Source organism: Zonotrichia leucophrys, chromosome 7 (assembly GCF_028769735.1).
Source record: "Zonotrichia leucophrys gambelii isolate GWCS_2022_RI chromosome 7, RI_Zleu_2.0, whole genome shotgun sequence".
Taxonomy (NCBI): domain Eukaryota; kingdom Metazoa; phylum Chordata; class Aves; order Passeriformes; family Passerellidae; genus Zonotrichia; species Zonotrichia leucophrys.
The window spans coordinates 13,291,780-13,309,341 of record NC_088177.1 but is presented as its reverse complement, the minus strand read 5'-3'; the positions used below and the strand labels follow the sequence as shown (position 1 = coordinate 13,309,341).

The 17,562-nt window shown below is 36.8% G+C and overlaps 1 protein-coding gene across 1 annotated transcript in view; it reads right to left on the bottom strand.

The window, feature by feature from the left end:
- ZNF804A (zinc finger protein 804A) overlaps nt 1-17,562 on the bottom strand; it is a 384,349-nt gene that overhangs the window by 294,837 nt on the left and 71,950 nt on the right. Inside the window, exon 2 of the mRNA XM_064718110.1 lies at nt 14,663-14,751. The gene's annotated coding sequence lies outside the window, so the exon portion shown is untranslated. The remainder of the gene's footprint in view (nt 1-14,662; nt 14,752-17,562) is intronic.

Sequence of the window (17,562 nt, the reverse complement as noted above, 5' to 3'; positions counted from 1 at the left end):
ATCCCTCTTCCCAAGCACACTGTTTAATACTGACATTAACACCAGGGAAGCATCCTCTCAAACAGTGTAGGATGATTTCATCTGGAATAGCAAAACTGCACACCACTCTGGCTTGCTGGGACATGGGAAGTTCAGATCCTCACTGAAAGCCCCACTCAAAAAGAGGAACAGAACCATAAACCAAGATGTACACCTGAATTAGACCCATTTTCAATAATGCTGTACCCTATAAACTCAAAAAAATCCCCCTTTCACCTATTTGTGCTTCTCCAAAAATAAATTTTAAGGTGGTAAAAAAGAGCAGCTGCCCAGGAGGGATCAGGGGTTGGCCCTTCAAAGCCACTCTGGTTGTGCCCTTCTCTGTGCCACTGCTCTTGGTACAGATGCTTTCTGCATAACTATTTCTGCTGCTGAAATCAGCAGTCTCTGCCTTGGACCCTGAGCAGCAGAGGTTTTGGTGTGATATTAAGCAAATGATCACAGTACACGGAAATGCCTGTGTGCAGCATGTGAGTGATCACAGAGCCATCCAGTGGACCAGCAGGAAAAGGAAGGCAAGAAAAGTCAACTAAAAAATGAAGTTACATATAGGGAATAAAATAAAATCCCACTCTGCTGAATGTTTTCATATATTATTATTATTAGTCACTGCCCATGATTAATAGCTTTTAATGTCATTATTTATAAAATGCAAAAGTGCACAGACTCTGCATAGATGTTAAAGGGCAAATTTTCCTAACCTACATCTTCTGCTCTACTTTCTTCTTACACAATAAAAATTGGAAGAAAGAGGTTTTTTCTTCCCCTTTTATAATGCCCCAATGATATTTTCATCCATTTATGCCTCTGTCATTTTATTTTTCAGTGAAAACTCCTTCATGGATGAAATATTCATAACCAATTATTCTTGATCAGTCTTCACCTACTTCTACACTCTCAGTATCAGAGACAAAACAAGTTTTCTTTAAAAAGCTTTTCCCAGTGCAGAGCCCACATTTAGTTTTAATCTGAAGCAGAACACATTTTAACTAGCAGGGCATGAGAAACCCCATACACTGCACAAATATTAAGTTCCTAAACTCCTCCCTCCTGACTTGTTCTCAGTCTTTAGCAAAAGAGCACTTATTGTTACAAATCACACAAGAAAAAAGGTTTTCTGTAATAGAAACAGCATTCAGTTAATGGAGAGACAAAATCATTTCAGCATGTGAAACAAAAGGATTCCACTGAAATTATAAAAACATACTAGAATTTAATTTTCCTGCCACCCATTTTATCATTTTATTTCAGTTTAAGCAATGAGGTATTATTTTTTTGTCTTGCCATGCAAAGCACTGAGATTAAAAACGAATTTTTACTCCAAAAGGGTGGAGATTTTTATTAAAACTGCTTGAAATTTTTAAGCAATCATTCAAAACTTTGTCATGTGTAGAAACCAGAAGGGAGTTGTAATTGGTTAGGCATCCTGATGGGGAAATAAACTGCATGGAGTCCCTGGATGGGACACACAGGCTAGTGGCAACTCTCCTTGGTGGTCCCAGATTATCAGAGAGACATGATTTAATTTGCTACAGTAAACAAACATTTTTCTAGACACTGTGGGCAAGAAACAGAAATACAACTCATCATTCTGCTACAAGTGACAGTTCCCACCAGTGTTGCTGAAACGATACTGAAATGAGCTGCAGTTATAATTAGATCTCCTCTCCAGGTTCCCCTGCCTCTCCAGAGCATCACATTAGCTCACCTTTGACAAAACAAATGGCAATGTCTCCACTTGAACTTGCAAATTGTTGAAGCAGCACAATTGTTAACACAAAATGAGCATTTTGGAGGCGTGACTGAAGTGGTTTGACCTTGATAGGTTCCTCCATATGGAGCTGTGCTTGCAGGTCTATTGCTCTGTGCTTGCTTGAGGCAGAGAGGAGAAAAGAATGGAAGTAACAACAGAAAGACATGATAAAAGATGTCTCCATACCCCCTCCATGCTCTACACCACATCACACATGCTCCTCTGTGTGCACATGCACAGGAAACAATCAGACAAAAAGTTACAGTATGGGAAGGAAAGCTGGCTGTATTCCTTCATTCCTTAATTAAACACAATCCCGCTCTACTTCAGCACAATTCCCAGGGTTTAAATGCTTTCCAAGGGGGAATTTCACAGTTTGCAACAGAGAGACACTGAGCTCTAGAAATAAAACTGGAATAGGCAGAATGGGACCATTCATGGTAGGATTGCACCCCTGTTCCATGTATATGGAATGAAACTTCCCTGAAGGGTGCACACCACAGTAAAGTAACTCACTTGAATTAAGGGATGTGCCAGGTGACTGAACAGAATTGGTGCCACATGCCTACAGTACAAACCAGGGTGATATTTGCATTATATTTCTACACATTTCATGGCTAAATTCTAGTTGTGTTTTGCCTTTTTAAGATCAAATTCGGGCCTTTGCTCCATGGTTTCTCTATCTCACTCACAATTCCCCCGAGAAGCACTGCATTTCCCTCTCATACACGACTTAACACAATTTTAATACTATTTTAAATGCTGGTTGAAAAGTGCATTACCATTTTTGATTAAAATAGACATATTTGCATCACTGGAAATGCATGGATTAAATCAATGGATTGAAGCATAAGGGAATTGGTGACGCTATTACATTAACAAGCAGATACATACTGTGCTTTTGATACAATTATTTCAATACCATCAGATACTTGCTACCTATTTTTCTTGTGATAAGAATATACCCACAGGTATCTTATGCTATTACATGTTAGGATTAGTGATAATTATTTAATATTTCCATGGATACCTGTGACAGTTCTAGAGCAACTCAGAAAAAGCTGAATGTTGAAAGGATTTGTGAACTTGATGGAAACATTCAGCAGCATGTCCTGATGCTGTATCTTTATGCCTAAAATATGGATGCCATTCTTCCTCCTATAAGATTTCTCATCAGTGAGAAATACTATGGTATGCTGGAATGAGTGGGATTCCTGAATTTTAAAATATGGAACAAAAATTCACGTGACAATGCCACTTCAGACATCCTTTCAGTAGATACTTATATATGAATATATTAGCAATAATTCTTCATCTTAGTTTAAACAGAATCAGAGTCAAAATATCTAGAAGAGGTCAAGAATTCACCCATTCCATTTGGGTTCCCAAGGCAGACACAAGATACACTCAACCTTTCCCTGTAACATACTATTGTAACCTTTAAGCTCCTCCTGAAACCCCTAATATTTCAGCTCAATGATCAATTGTTGTATTTTCTAACAGTAAATTCTACAATACAAAGCCTAAACTCTTTGACTGATTTAAAAATAAGAAAACTAGCAAAAAAAAAGAAAAAATAAAACGACTAGCTATAAATACATTCTTGAAACTCTGGACAACTAAAAGGGAACTGGTGCAAGTGGCATGATTAAATAAACAAACATCTTAAAGACACTGTCACACACGATTGCTTCTTTGCAGAAGTGCACAGTGTGAATATCATGTTTTCTTCCATAAAAAGAGAGAATTTAGAAATAGAACACATTACTGTAACAATCAACTTCTATCAAGGTGCCCCTATTTCATCAAATAAACATGTATGGGCTTATGCATACCAAAACAACATGAGATTCAAAGGAATTAAACCCAAGAATTTTTAAAAGTATCTTTTCAATTTTATAATCATGTAATTTTATAGTAGAAAGTTTTCCATTCTTTTCCCACTCATCGAGGCATTATTTTCTATTTCATATGTATTAATGTCAGAGAAAAGTATCAATATGGTAATATACATCAAACGTTCTCTAATCAACAGAGTCAAAGATAGCCATGAAGCAGATTTACAGTTCAGGCAGAAAAAGAGTGTGAAAACAGAAGTTCCCCTCACTGAAGAAAAAACAAAGATACAAATAAAGATAAAGATAGATAAGATATAAATAAGACAAAGAACACTCTACAAAAGTACAATCAAAATATAAAGGAAGGATAATAAACATGACTCCTTTGTGGAAAACTGGGAATGACATCACAATCCATTACACATACTGGTTTTTGGGGTTTTTTGTATATAGAGAAAAGACCCATTTTGTCTCATAAAACCCCAAGTATTTAGCCTATTACTGAATGCCCAAGATCCACCTTTTCATAGGAGTAAGGATAAATCAAATAATACTAAATGTATCCTGTTTTTTCTGCATTTAGCAGTGGTTAATATGCAAAAAAAAAAGACACAACAAACCCCACAGGTTTGTTAAAGAGGAAGATTCACAAATCCTAGAAAGACACACAAGTGTGTATCCCAAAATGTCTTCCCACTTAAGTGGCACTTATTTTCTTGCTATTCACTAAATTATCTTATTATTCCAGCTGAACAGTATAAGAAAAACATAGAATACAGAAAAGGAAATAATCAGTCACATGATAACAACACTTATTCATGTTCAAGTACAGTAAGAGGGCAACAGGTAACTGGTATTTACAAATCTCTGCAGGGAAACATGGAGGCAATTGCTATTCCTGCCTTCCAAAATAAAATTATTCCAAAAGAACAATTGCAGAATCAACGACCTAAAAAACCACAAAGGACCCCCTTTTTTCCTCACTATGTGTTACAACACAGAAAAAAGAACAGTACAAAGCACCTAAAAAGGTAAAACAGGCTCTCCAGAGAGAAAACAATTGATGAATCTTGGATACCACAACCTCTGCACACAAATTCCTGCAAATAGAGACTCTTAACCAGGATCAGAAACAGAGGAATTCTGTTTTTCACCAAATTCCTCCCCACCCTGTGCAATACTGAGGTTTCTATTGCAAACAACTGTTTGCACTTGGAGGGGAATTACAAGGAGCATCATCACAAGCAAGATAAAACCTGTCCACAGAGAAAATTTGTATTCAGTCCTAAGCATTTAGTGATTGATTTGTGACATTTGCTATTTGATTTCCTTTATGAAAATTACATCCCAATGTGACTGCAAATGATTGAACTGCATCCAGAAATACAAGCTCCCTTTTTTACCCATTTATCCTGCTACAACAATACAGAAATTTGGGGCATTAAGTCCTCTGTTTACACAATAAAATTGTCCTTCTTGCCCCATGGGACAAAATGAAACTGGAACTGCCTGGCATCTTTTACACCCAAGTCCATCCTGCTGCCCTGGCAAACACCACAACTCAAAAAGATTTTATGCCACTTTTCAGTCTCTACTTTTGAACAGCAATTTATTTATTCCGTTTCACCATTCCCCCAGCTTTGATAGTCAAACTGAATTCAAATTGCTGCTGGTATTTGAAACGAATCTTTTGAAAGGTATTATCTTTTCAACCAGATATGAACACAGGGTTCCTTCAACAGGCACCTGGGTGTGTACAAAGTGTGCTCCACACAGGAAAAGGCAAAACACCAAAGTGCAAAACACCTTCATCTCTGAAAACAGCATTTCCTACAAGGTCTCAGACCCTAGAGAACAGCAACTGAAGTAGTAAGGATAAGGGGGAAACAAAGAGATCTGAGAAATCACGTGTATTTAATCTTCAAAGCACCATAAAACCAAAGTGAAACATCTTTTTATTTTACATCAAAGCTGACTTTTTAAATCACTGTTCTGCCTATTAACAAAGATAAAGCTGGGAAAACCTTCTTGTTGCCAAACCCAGATGGCTATTACAGAGATCAGGGGCTGGAATTTATGGAGACTTGCTTTCTTCAGCAGCCCCACTATTGCCAAGTGTCTTTTTGTTTGTCACAGAAATCTAAAGAATGGGCAGAAAGCCAAGTTTACATATCCCACTTCCACCATGCACATCTCACTTGCCATTTATTTAATATCCAAAGGAGCTCCCTTCCAAGAGTTTGCCTAAATCTCAATGGGCAGCGAGTTTAAGCATCATGTTTTTCTTTAAGATTATACAGCACAACTGACATGTAGAGTAAAATATTTCATTTTGGTCAGACTCCCTCCATCTCACCTCCCAAGTGAGAGCCCCAAAGTGCAAAGTAATTTCCACACACAAATCCTCAGTGCAGTGTGTGTCAAATCTTACAAAACACCGAGACATGAGACAGCAGCTCTGGCACAGCCCCAGCTCCTTGAAAAAATGGGAGTACTTTAGTGTTTTGCTGACTTGTGAAAGTGGATTGCAGCCCCAGCTGCTGTGCAAACTGAATCACATTTTCCACAGAGGGAAGGGAAAAGGAGTCTCCTTTCAGAAGTTCTTCCAGAAGCATCACCATTGTAGTGGTTTTGGTTCAGTTTCCTGGCCAACGCACCAATTAAATGTAGTGGGTTTAGTGCTGGCCAAATGCCAGTGCACCCACTAGAATTATTTCCTCATTTTCTGCTGTGAGATAAGGATTAGGAGGAGACCAAAGCAGGCCCAGAACTTTAAAGAGTATAAAGAAAACTTTTTAAACAGAACTAAAAGAAAAATAATAACAAATCAGAATAAACCTTTATAACACTTCTCCCCCCCCCCCCCAAATTTGCTTTCTTTTCCCACTGACAATGTAGAGACATGTACAGGGCAAATCTCCTCTACTGCTGAAGCCAAGGTTGGCAGATCTGCAGGAATCACAAAAAAACTTCAGGCACAGAAAAGCCCTTACAAATTCTGCTGGTGTATCATTCTAGGTGTTTTGACTAATTTTCCATGAATTTTCTGTAAATGAATAGGTGTGGGAGAAATTGTCATCAAGATTTACCTGGGGGAAAGCAAGAGACAATACATCATATCCATAGAATCCAGTGACATGTGATTTGACGACACCACAAAAGATCTCTTCAAGAACAAACCATCCTGGCATTTAGAGCCAGATACCCATCTCTGGCTTGTTTTTATCATGCGTGTGTTAGTGGGTTTTTGTTTGTGAAGTTATTTATTGTTGCTTTTCAGGTGGGGATTTTTTTTTCCTACAAGTACTTGGCAACAAGAAACAACTTGATGGAACAATACCTATCAAATCCAGCACAACCACATCAGGCTGAGGAGGTGTCTTCAATAAAAACAAGGCAGGAAGAATGAGAGGAGCAGGAATATCACATGAGTTTGTAAATATATTGCTTTTCCCTAGGAATCCATTTATGGCAATAAGTAGATACAATTCACAGAAAGGAAGGGAAGCAGAAAATGCAATGGATTAACAAACTGCCCAGAAAGAATGTGCAACAGATTTTCTTTGCCTTTTTGCTGTAGCAATATAAAACTGTTTGAATTCTCACCCAACTAAACAAATGTAAGACTTCCAAAGTCACTATTTGATATTTTTCCATGAATTTCAATCCTGTGGATGCAAACAACAAACCCCTTGTTTGCCTTGCCTCTTCTTTTATCAGAGAAGCATAATGAAACTCCAAAATGAAAATTTGCAGAGGCACCCAAAGGTAGAATCTACACTTTCTTATTACAAACAGGTATAACTGTATGTCAAGAGAAAAGTCCAAAACTGCAAAAAGTATTTTTTCAAGGCCAAGAAGATCAAGTTCAAGCTGAAAAATACCACAAAAGGGAAACACCTGCCTAAGACAACTTGGTCCAAGGGGCATGCTCATTATCAAATTAGCAGTTTATCCCTAGTGATTAAAAATGCTGAAATTCCTAATGGAGTCCAAATTCACCATTATGCTTCATATTGAGGAAAATATCTATTTCTGCATTGGATCATCAACTATTGTTCAATAATGTCTCCATGTAGAAGTAAAAGTAATCCAAAAATTTTGAGATCATGGCTTTGGAGCTTCTTCCTTGTTAGAACAGCAGCTCACATTGGGGCAGTTAAATTGCAAGAAATATGCTGGTGATTTATCAGAACAGAAAACAATTTCTTTGTAAACTGTTTAAAGAAAAACAAATCTACAAAATGCACATATTTTATTCCCTTATTAATTTTTAAAATTGTTTCTCTGGCCTGCTTGCCTTACAATAATGTTTCACCTGATTGCTTATGTCAGATATATTACTGACGTGCTACAAACCATGCTGTACTCCAGAGCAGATTAATGATGAATATTTGGTTAGAGATGAGAAAACAACAGTGCACTGATTTCTGGAGAGCGAGCTCTGAGCAGAATTAATAAGGCAATCTGCACAGGGCAGAGATCTGCTTTGCACTGATTCTGTGGCTTGGCCAGCCAGAAAGGAAGGATGAGGCTGTACATAAATGTTTTCAGATGATGAAATTTCAGCAATTACTTTCTAATGTCAATGGGAATTTTTGTTTGGAGATCAAAGTTTCACTGAAGTAAACATGACATTCAGTTTAATACGTGACACACTGCATCCATTGAAATGAATGCACTTGCTGGATGCAAGCAGCTGGCAGAGGGCAAAACATGAAAAACCTTATCTTGAGAGTTCTGCCATACCATCTGATCATAAACAGTGCCCCCCACTTAAATCAGAATTATTTTCAAATTGTTACTCTGCCACTACTCCTTAAGGTACTTAAGTACCTTAATACTTTCTTTTCCCTCGTTAAGCTGAGGCAAAACAAATTTAAGCCACTATATTACATTTATTGCTACTTCTAAAGATAGACATAGGAGGAAATATCACAGCTCTTCTCTAAAATATTCACTCATTTGGAGAAAAAAAGCTTACAAAAAATCACAATTCATTAGTGAATACATTTTGCAAAAGTTGCCATGCAAGTATGTTTTCCTTACAATCACCACTAACCTATAAAAACCCAGGTGCCCCAAATACCTTTCCCTTCTTTATTCTTACACAAGAAGACAGACACAAATTATTCTGATGAACTCACACCAAGGATAAATGGAATTCTCTCTTAACATTTATAAATTCAAGACTTGACACGCTCCAACACTCTGCTTTTCCCTCTACTTTGCAGCATCCCTGTTTGAAATCTGCTGCTCCAGAGACTCTCAAAATGTTTCCCAAACCTGTTTCTTAATGTCAGTTCAGCATTTAATGGTCAGGCTACAATGTGCTTATCTGAATTTGACATTATGAAATGGAAGTGCTTGGCAGGGAGAAGAGGAAAAGCCTTTTCCCAGATTCAATACTTTGAACCTTTTCTAGGTAAGTTGCATGTACATTCACAGCTAAAAATGCTTCTCATTTTATCACAGGACTGCTTGCAAATATTCACTTTAGACAATTTTATTTCAGAGTTGAGAAACAGCTGTCCAGGGAGGACATAAAATGTTTGTTCTGTTTATTCTGCTACTTAAGACTTTTGTTTTGCTGGAGAATAGCAACTGAATATAGAATTTTCACACTCTGTTATTAGTCTATGAACTACATCATGCATTCACCTACCCAATTCTCAGTAAAATCCAACCAGCTGGCAGGGGACTGTTCTTGCATTTGAAATGGATGCTACCAAATATGTAAAAGAAGGGGGAAAGAAAGTAATTTATAAAGACTCTTCAAGGTCCAAAGCAAGTTTCAGTGGTAGGGAATCACTTTGATTACACATTACAACGCTCCAGCCTCATATTATGCATCACTGGGCAAGGCAGATAATTGCTTGGAGGAGATAAGCAGCCATACCTTTGAAAGCTGCAGTGCACAGTGTCACTTGGGTGACCCCTGCACAGAATGTGTGTCCCACACCATGCTCAGTAAAATTTAACTTAGTGACAAAAAAGCCATTCTGACATCTGATTGAAAATCAAGCTGCTGGTAAATGTTGGTTTGGTGGTTCACCACCACAGATTTAAAACATTCCTTCTCTTTACCCCATTGTTCTGAGCCTTCTGGATGTGGTGGGAAAGCAACAGAAAATGCAAATACATGACATCTGAATAAGCAGTTCAAGCACTCATTAAATCCAAGTGGGTGAGAGTCGTCTCAGCAAAACACTCAATTTTTCAAAGTGTAAAATATCTCCCCTTAAATTGCTGATTTCACAATATCTACTCCTTACCACAAAATAAGGAATAGATATTGGTCTCTCTGTACAATATCCTAAATGACTACCAATATTGTTTGTCTCAAAAATTAGAAAAATCATTCTAGCTCCTCTGAAAATCAGTAAAAAACCTTTCTGTACCTCCTAGTCATGGCAAGTTTAGGTTATTTACAGAGAGAGTGTTAAAATACACATCTTTTTTTTATTTAATATATTTCTCTCAAAGTCATATGCACATGTTTTAAATCACACTTCAAATTCAACATTTGAATTCAAGTACACAGAATGGTACTTGCTCAGGATTTACAACCATAAGTTGAAATTTTATTTCATCTGAAAGTCACCAGTCACAAAGAAAATCCATCTACCAGCTCATGGAAAATTATCTTCTGTTACTTATTTTGTCTGTCAATCTTCATCCAGATGGTTTAATCTTCTCTTTCAAGGTCTGTCAAGAATCTATGCCTGAATCTTAAGTGATTACTGAAAAGCTTTAAACAATCTGCTATCTTCTTCAATTGTTATTTTGTCCTCTAAATGGATATTACATCAAATTCCAGCTTGCAGAACATGAACAAAGTGAAAAGATATGTTTGAGCCACATCCTTACTCTAAAAGATGCTACTGAGGACCCCTTAGTTGAGATGTTCTTTTACTATTTTTGGTATAAAAGGAATACAGAGGGAACTTGAGTGTGATTCAGTGTCAGTGAATAGATTTGACACAGCATCACCTTTACAGTTGAAGGACATATTCCCATGTAAGATAACTCTCAGTAGATTTTTTTTAAATTATTTGGTGTTTTTTAACTGTTTCGTCCAACAAAGAAAACTGTATTTAACTTGCCTACATTATTCTATGACCCTACTTTCACAAAACAAAAATTCCTTCTTGAAAACAAAATCACAGAGTAAGCTGAGTTGGAAGGAACTCACAAGGAAATCACAAATTAGGTTGGTTTCAATGGAAAGAGGGAGAAAAGAAAAGAGGATGTGGTGTTGATGCAAAGAAAAACTACCCTCATGGTTCTAGCCACTAATTCAGTACTGAGGAAAAAGTGTGTGAACAGGTTTGAACCCTAGACAGCCACAGTCCAGGAGAATGCCAGGATAACCAGGGTCACATCCTCTAAATATATTCTCTCTGCTGGCATTCCACTGGGCATAAGGTCATAAAATACTTGTTGCAAATATTTATTCTGCCTCCATATGAGAGTCAGACACAAGAATGTGGAATTAATCAGTCTCTTGTTATCATTAAGTACACGGAGACACAAGACAGTGAATAACAGAGAGAATAAAGGGTTAAAACACCCTAAATCTGTTTTCCCCATTCTACCATTCTAGTGATAATTTCACAGCAGGCCCTTATCTCTCCTATCTCTTAGCTACCACACTGCAGATTCTTCTCTCCCTGCCTTTCTCTGACATAATAAATTGTCAGCTACTTCACAAAAAACACCACACTGGGCAAAAACAAAAAAAGGAGATTTAACCCTAAACCTTCTAGCACAGGCACTCTCAAGAGGTTAGTGCTCTGGACTCCTCAATCAGAATAAAATGATCCAAGTCACCATAGTGAATGCCTTTATTCCTAGGTGGAAGTGAAAAGAACCTCCCACAAAATCCAGTTTATACCATCTGTAGCCTCTGTTGGAAATGACACTTCTGAGAATTCAATGCACACATTACCAAGACACAAAACCACCTTTCTCACAAAAATATATGTATTATATATATTCTATTATACGTATAAAATATATATATTCTATTTTCATACATTATATATATAGAATACATATAAATAACATATATTATTTATATATATAACAAATATATATATATTATATTTTATACATATTTTATTTTATATATCTAATAGAAATTTTTATAGAAAATATTATACAGAAAATGGAAATACATCTGTAATTTATTCTAAAAATCATTATATAGAAATACTAATATTAGTATCATATTACTAGGGTTTACTTAGAGGGCAAACTAATACAGCTCATGCTATGCATCACTGCTTGAGCCTCTCTACAGAGCTCAGTGGTTTTCTGATCCCAGACATATTGACCACCACAACCAAAGCTAAGTGGAACAAGGATGTGTCACCACAAGGCTGCAAATCTTTGCTCTCTTCTCTGGGAGTGAAGCAGCTGAGAAAATGCTGCTATTTAACAATGACCACCCAAGAAAACACTGAACAACTGAGCATTGTCAATAATGCCAGGGATTCCATCTCATCTGACAGCAGTCATGGCTGCATTTTTACAGTTCTGATTATTACTCAGGTTACACAAGAATTTCTAGCTTTTGTGTTATTTCTGTTGATTTCCACACAGATAGGCAGCACCAGCTGGAAGAGACAACACAGCAAAGCTGGCCATCATTACCCCTCATTCCCCCATGCTCCCCTCTGTTATTTCACATATATAATATGAATACAAGATGAAAATTTCATATAAGGCAAAATTTGAGATGAACTTTCAGATCTTAAAACTTAATAGGCTCAAGACGTATATTAATACAACAATAACATTACAACTCAATAATTCTTTTCCACAGAAATACAAATATTATATTTTTCTGACTTGATCTTTCTGTAAAAGAAACTGAGAACTTTCTCTGTTACAGGCTGCTCTGAAGAAACTCCTACAGATGTGTGTGAATATATTTCAAATCACTTAAAATGCAGGTTTAGTAGTTAGAGTGATCAAAGAATTCATTAGGCTGCCAGAAGTTCCTTATCAACTGAGACAGATGGAAAATATACCTAAAATAAGGAGAATCTTGAGAACCTTTTATTTAACTAACAAGATCAGCTTTTTATTTAGAAGTTATGACTTCAAGCCATTTTTTATTCTGATCTTCATAATGAACAGTTGTTTACTGTGTCTGTGCTGATTAAAACCATGATGTTTGCAGCATTGTCCTGACACTTCTAATAGAGAAACAGCAGAGTAGCACCAGGAAGAGTGATGGGATGCATAATCATGCACAGATGTCATATTAGCTAAAGTAACCCCCAAATGTTTGTGACAAAACTTCCAGTGGGGCTAACAGATCAGCATTTATTTTCTTCATAAAGATGAATTTAAAGATGCTTTACTTGCAGCCAAGAAGCTCAGTTTTGCAATTAACCTAGATGAACATGGAAATAAATGTTTGTGACTATGTTTCTGCATCCTTAAATGTATTTACATTAATTGTTTAGTCACATATTGTATTTTACGTAAATATTCCAGCAAGAAGTTTCGTGACAGAATGTTTATACAAATACACAATCTCAGAGGAGTTGCTTTTCTATAAGTTCTCTGACTACTCTAACAGAAAGATTCATTGAAACAGGAAATAAAAATCACTATGTGATTCCAGCACCCTATCAAACTGCTTTGACTTCAAATGGCAAGCATTGAACATTAATTACAGACAATTGTAGTCAATTTATACCCCAAAAACCCTCCACACCAACTGTCTGCTCCACACTGCTGGATGCAAAAAGCCCAAATACATTTGAAGACATCTTAAGGCTCTTTGTGAAATTCAATTAAATAAATCAAGTGATTTTTATTAGTGAAATATTTCTACACTACAGCAGTTCCTTCAACACTAGAAGTACCTCTGATTTTAAATGACCACAGCAACACAAACAACTTGAGTCATAACAATGAAAAATCGATATGGACCCCAGTGTGAGCTACTAGACATGGGTATGGGGACCTAGAATTTAAAAATTCAGTGGATAACACACTGCTGAGGAAAACCTCACAGTAGAACATGTACTATAAAGGCTGAAGTTCACAAATACAGATCAAGAGCTGAAAAAGATAGAAGCATAAAAATGGAACTACTATTTTATTACCTGCCCTTCTAAAATGTCATTTTTAGTGCAATTAGAAACCTCAAACTAGAGGTGCAACTTTCTAGTTCTTCTTATGTTTTAATCCATTTTTAGAGCAAAATCAGGAGGGTCCTGCTCTATTCAACCCCATTTGTTGTAAGATCAGAACCCCATGGTGTAGTCACGCCTGAGAAGAACCTGCACATGGTTTGGAGTACAGGATCCACAGCAAGGAACATTTCAAGTGCCAGGAAATCTAACATCTCATTTTTTAACTTCATAATGCTAACCTTTAGCAAACATGATTAGTCATGCAATGATCCCAGAGACTTCACCAAAAAGATGGCATATCCCAAAGCTGACACTGACTATTGACAGGATCTAAGAGCTCCTGTCAGCATTGCAAGGGTTAACACTGAGTTGAGCAGTTCATGGTTGGTCTCTAATTAGTCTGAAATAAAAACTTCATCCTTTGATCATTGCTAGCCAGCAGGTTTTAGACTAACTGCTTTCAAACACTCTACAGAAAAACTGACTGCAATTGCAGTGAGTGACTAGACACAAAACTCAAGGCTCTTCACTTGGAAGCGCAGGAACTGTTCTGCCTCAGGGAATCATAGAACGCCCTGGATTGGTACAAGCCTTTAAACCACCTATTTCCATCCTCCCTGACATGACAAGGACATCACTTCATAATATTTAATTTAATAATGGTTCTTACAAACCAGTTTGCCTAATTCTGACAAGAAAGCATGAACTGAAATCCTTCACAGTTACCTTCATTTTTCTGATAGCACATGAACCAAGTTTGGCTTCCACTGGAAAAGTATCTACAAACAGATCTTTTTTGAGGGGAAGGAGAGGGCTCAGGGATTTTTTTTTTTTTATTTGTACAATATAATATTATATTTTTAAACTTCACTTACCTTGAGGACTTGGAAAGCCTTGCTGTTCATGCCAAGGTATTCTGGTATCAAGGTCTGGTTGGTGTAGCCATGGCAGTTCCCTGCAGTGCCTGCAGACAGAGGAAAACAGAAAACAAACTTGTTTTAAACACAGTCCTGCTGGTTTGCTGGGACAGAGTCTGGGTGTACAGGCTTGGGCAGTGTCTCTGACAGCTGCTGGCAGAACAGCTGGCAGGAGATCATTTCTGCAATTTCTTACACCAACCATTGCTCCATTTGCTGCTGCCTGCACAGCCACAACCACTGGGCAGTGCCCAACCCTCCTGACCAGAGCAGAATGACAGAGCACAAGCTCTGTCATCTCATCTTCATACAAGTTTGTGTTTTTCCTCCTCCCAAGGATGGCCACTCTCTGCTAAGCCATGTCACTGTTTAATGCCGCTACAGAATTTATCATTTCTATCTTTAAAACACAGATTATTTTCAATTTATCTAAACTGCAGCAAGTCCCATAACAGATAGACCTGCAGTTCTTGAAGATGCATAGGACTTTTTTTTATTTATTTATTTAACAGTTATGGAAATCCACACTTATCCCTTGAGCTTTCAGAGATTTGCTTCAAGCTTCCTCCAGGTTTTTTGTTTGGTTGGGGTTTTTTATGATAACAGCTTTGTAAAGTGTGCAGTGTTAACATGTCACATTTCACACCCAGAGTGAAAACACCAAAGCTTTGATGTGTGATTTGTTTCCACAGCCGCACTTCCTTGTACATTCTGACCACATCAAGGACTCAGTTTTAACATCTTGACAGAGGATTTTAAATGGGATTGGAGAACAGGGTGAAAATTGGAACTTGGAGACACTAATTCCCTCACCACTACACTACAGGCTTTGATTTAGAGTACTCTAAATGAGTGATTAAATTCTTGCCTGTTGCAGAGAAGTAAAAGACTCTAAAAGAAAACAGCAAAAAAAAAAAAAGTCTTGTAGTAAATTAAATTCAAAAGTGCTAAATACAGATAAACTCAGTCTGTGATGCAGATCTCAATTATTGTGCTACATGAGACTAGAAAATACTGTTCTGGAATTCCATGTAAATCATATCACCATCTCTGTACATGTTTTTTTGTAATATATTACACAGAATATGAATGTTATCTTGCAAGGTATTTAAGAGTTTCAATTATAAACAAATCCAATAGATAAATATAGCAAAACCTCAAATTAAATACTGATGCTATAAATTAATATTGCCTTTTTCTAACGAGCAACCTTTGCTCCTGAGGAGCAGAACCATGAAGGAAGTGTAACTGCAACTTCTTTTTCAAATATCAGTGGCATTAAGTCTTCTTCTTGACTAAAAAACAGCTATTGGAAAACAAGCTGAGGCAAACACACTTTGGAAAATCACACTGTATGTTTTGAGTGCAGCAGCAGCTCTGTGATTCCTCCAGTTTCTCCACACAAGCAACAGAAGCTGCTCCTGGTTTCACACCCATTTCCTGATGGTTTTTTTCCCTGAAAAGGTTGGGTTTTGCAGAAAAGGAAACTCGAGGCTGGAAAAACTCAAATATTTCAACCGGATATTTTGAAAGGAGTCACTGAGATTGAGTCTTGCTAAACATACCATGGAACACCAAAGGAAACAAAGCCAAAAAATCCGGATAATTGTGTGTTCTATTTCAAGTCTGCGTGACAAACTTGTCACTTTTCTGATCTGAGAAACTTTTTTAAAAGAATCCAATAACTAAACTGAGGGGTGGAGAATATTCTAAAATATTCTATTCCATCAAGGAATTTTTCATTCTGGACTGAACAAGGATGAGCACCACTTTTTTGCACATGAGCAAGCAGCAAGAAAATTAAATGCATTTTAAATGATTGTTTTAAAATAGGAAAAATCACAGAAAAGATAAACCCTGCATTCCCAAGCAGGGAAGTCAGAAGTTCTGAATTACAGAAAGAAGCTGTGATTTTTCAGCTACAGAACACGCATGATATTTAGATGCAATGTTAGATCAGAGACAACTACTGCTTAGAAGGAAATGCACAAAGACAACACTAAAATGTACTTTAATTTTTCTTTTAGTATAAAAGCTTAATTTATAACCAATATACTCAAAAAAAAAAAAAAACTTTAATCCTTTTATATGTTTAACCAGTCCCCAGGGATCTGATTCAATACAAGAAACTGTACGATAAAAACCTTTACACCTTTGCTTTCCCCATAAGTTTGTGGCAACAGTTTTTAGAGAGAGAAGGCTACAATAAGCAAAAAAAAAAAATTAAAAGAGCTAAAAAACACTGAACAAAATCAATACTTTTATTTCATTAGCTGTTCAAAAAGACATTCAGTCAATACCCTGTATGGGAAGAATCTATCACCATTTACTAAGGAATAATTTCAAAAATCTTCTCATTCTGATCCTAGCTCTGATTTGAATTAAGAAAAAAAATATTGGAGAAGTGAGAAACTATTAAAGTCAAAGTGCTACTGGCTATTAATTGTTTTTAAAAATAGCATTCAAGTAAAATTAAAACATCAGTGAATGATCAGAGTCCAAAAGCTCTACTTGTCTTGGCTCAGTCCTGTAAGCATTCTCAGGTTAAAGGATCTGCAGTGATTTACTCCTGATGATCTGGTCTCTGCAGCTCCACTTCATTTACTCTAATTGCATTGGCATAGGCAAAGATAATATTTGGCTTGAATACAAAGCCTGTGCCTGGACCTGCTTTATCAATCTGGCTTCTGCCAAATTTTAAAGAAAGAGCTCCAAAATGGATCAAAGACAGGACAGACTGGAAGAAGAATATGATGATTCCTTCGGAATTACATTGACTGGGACTCTGAGCTGGCTAGAGCTGCTTTACTCAAACCTCCATAACAGATTGAACAAGTTGTTCTGTGCTACTGCACTTG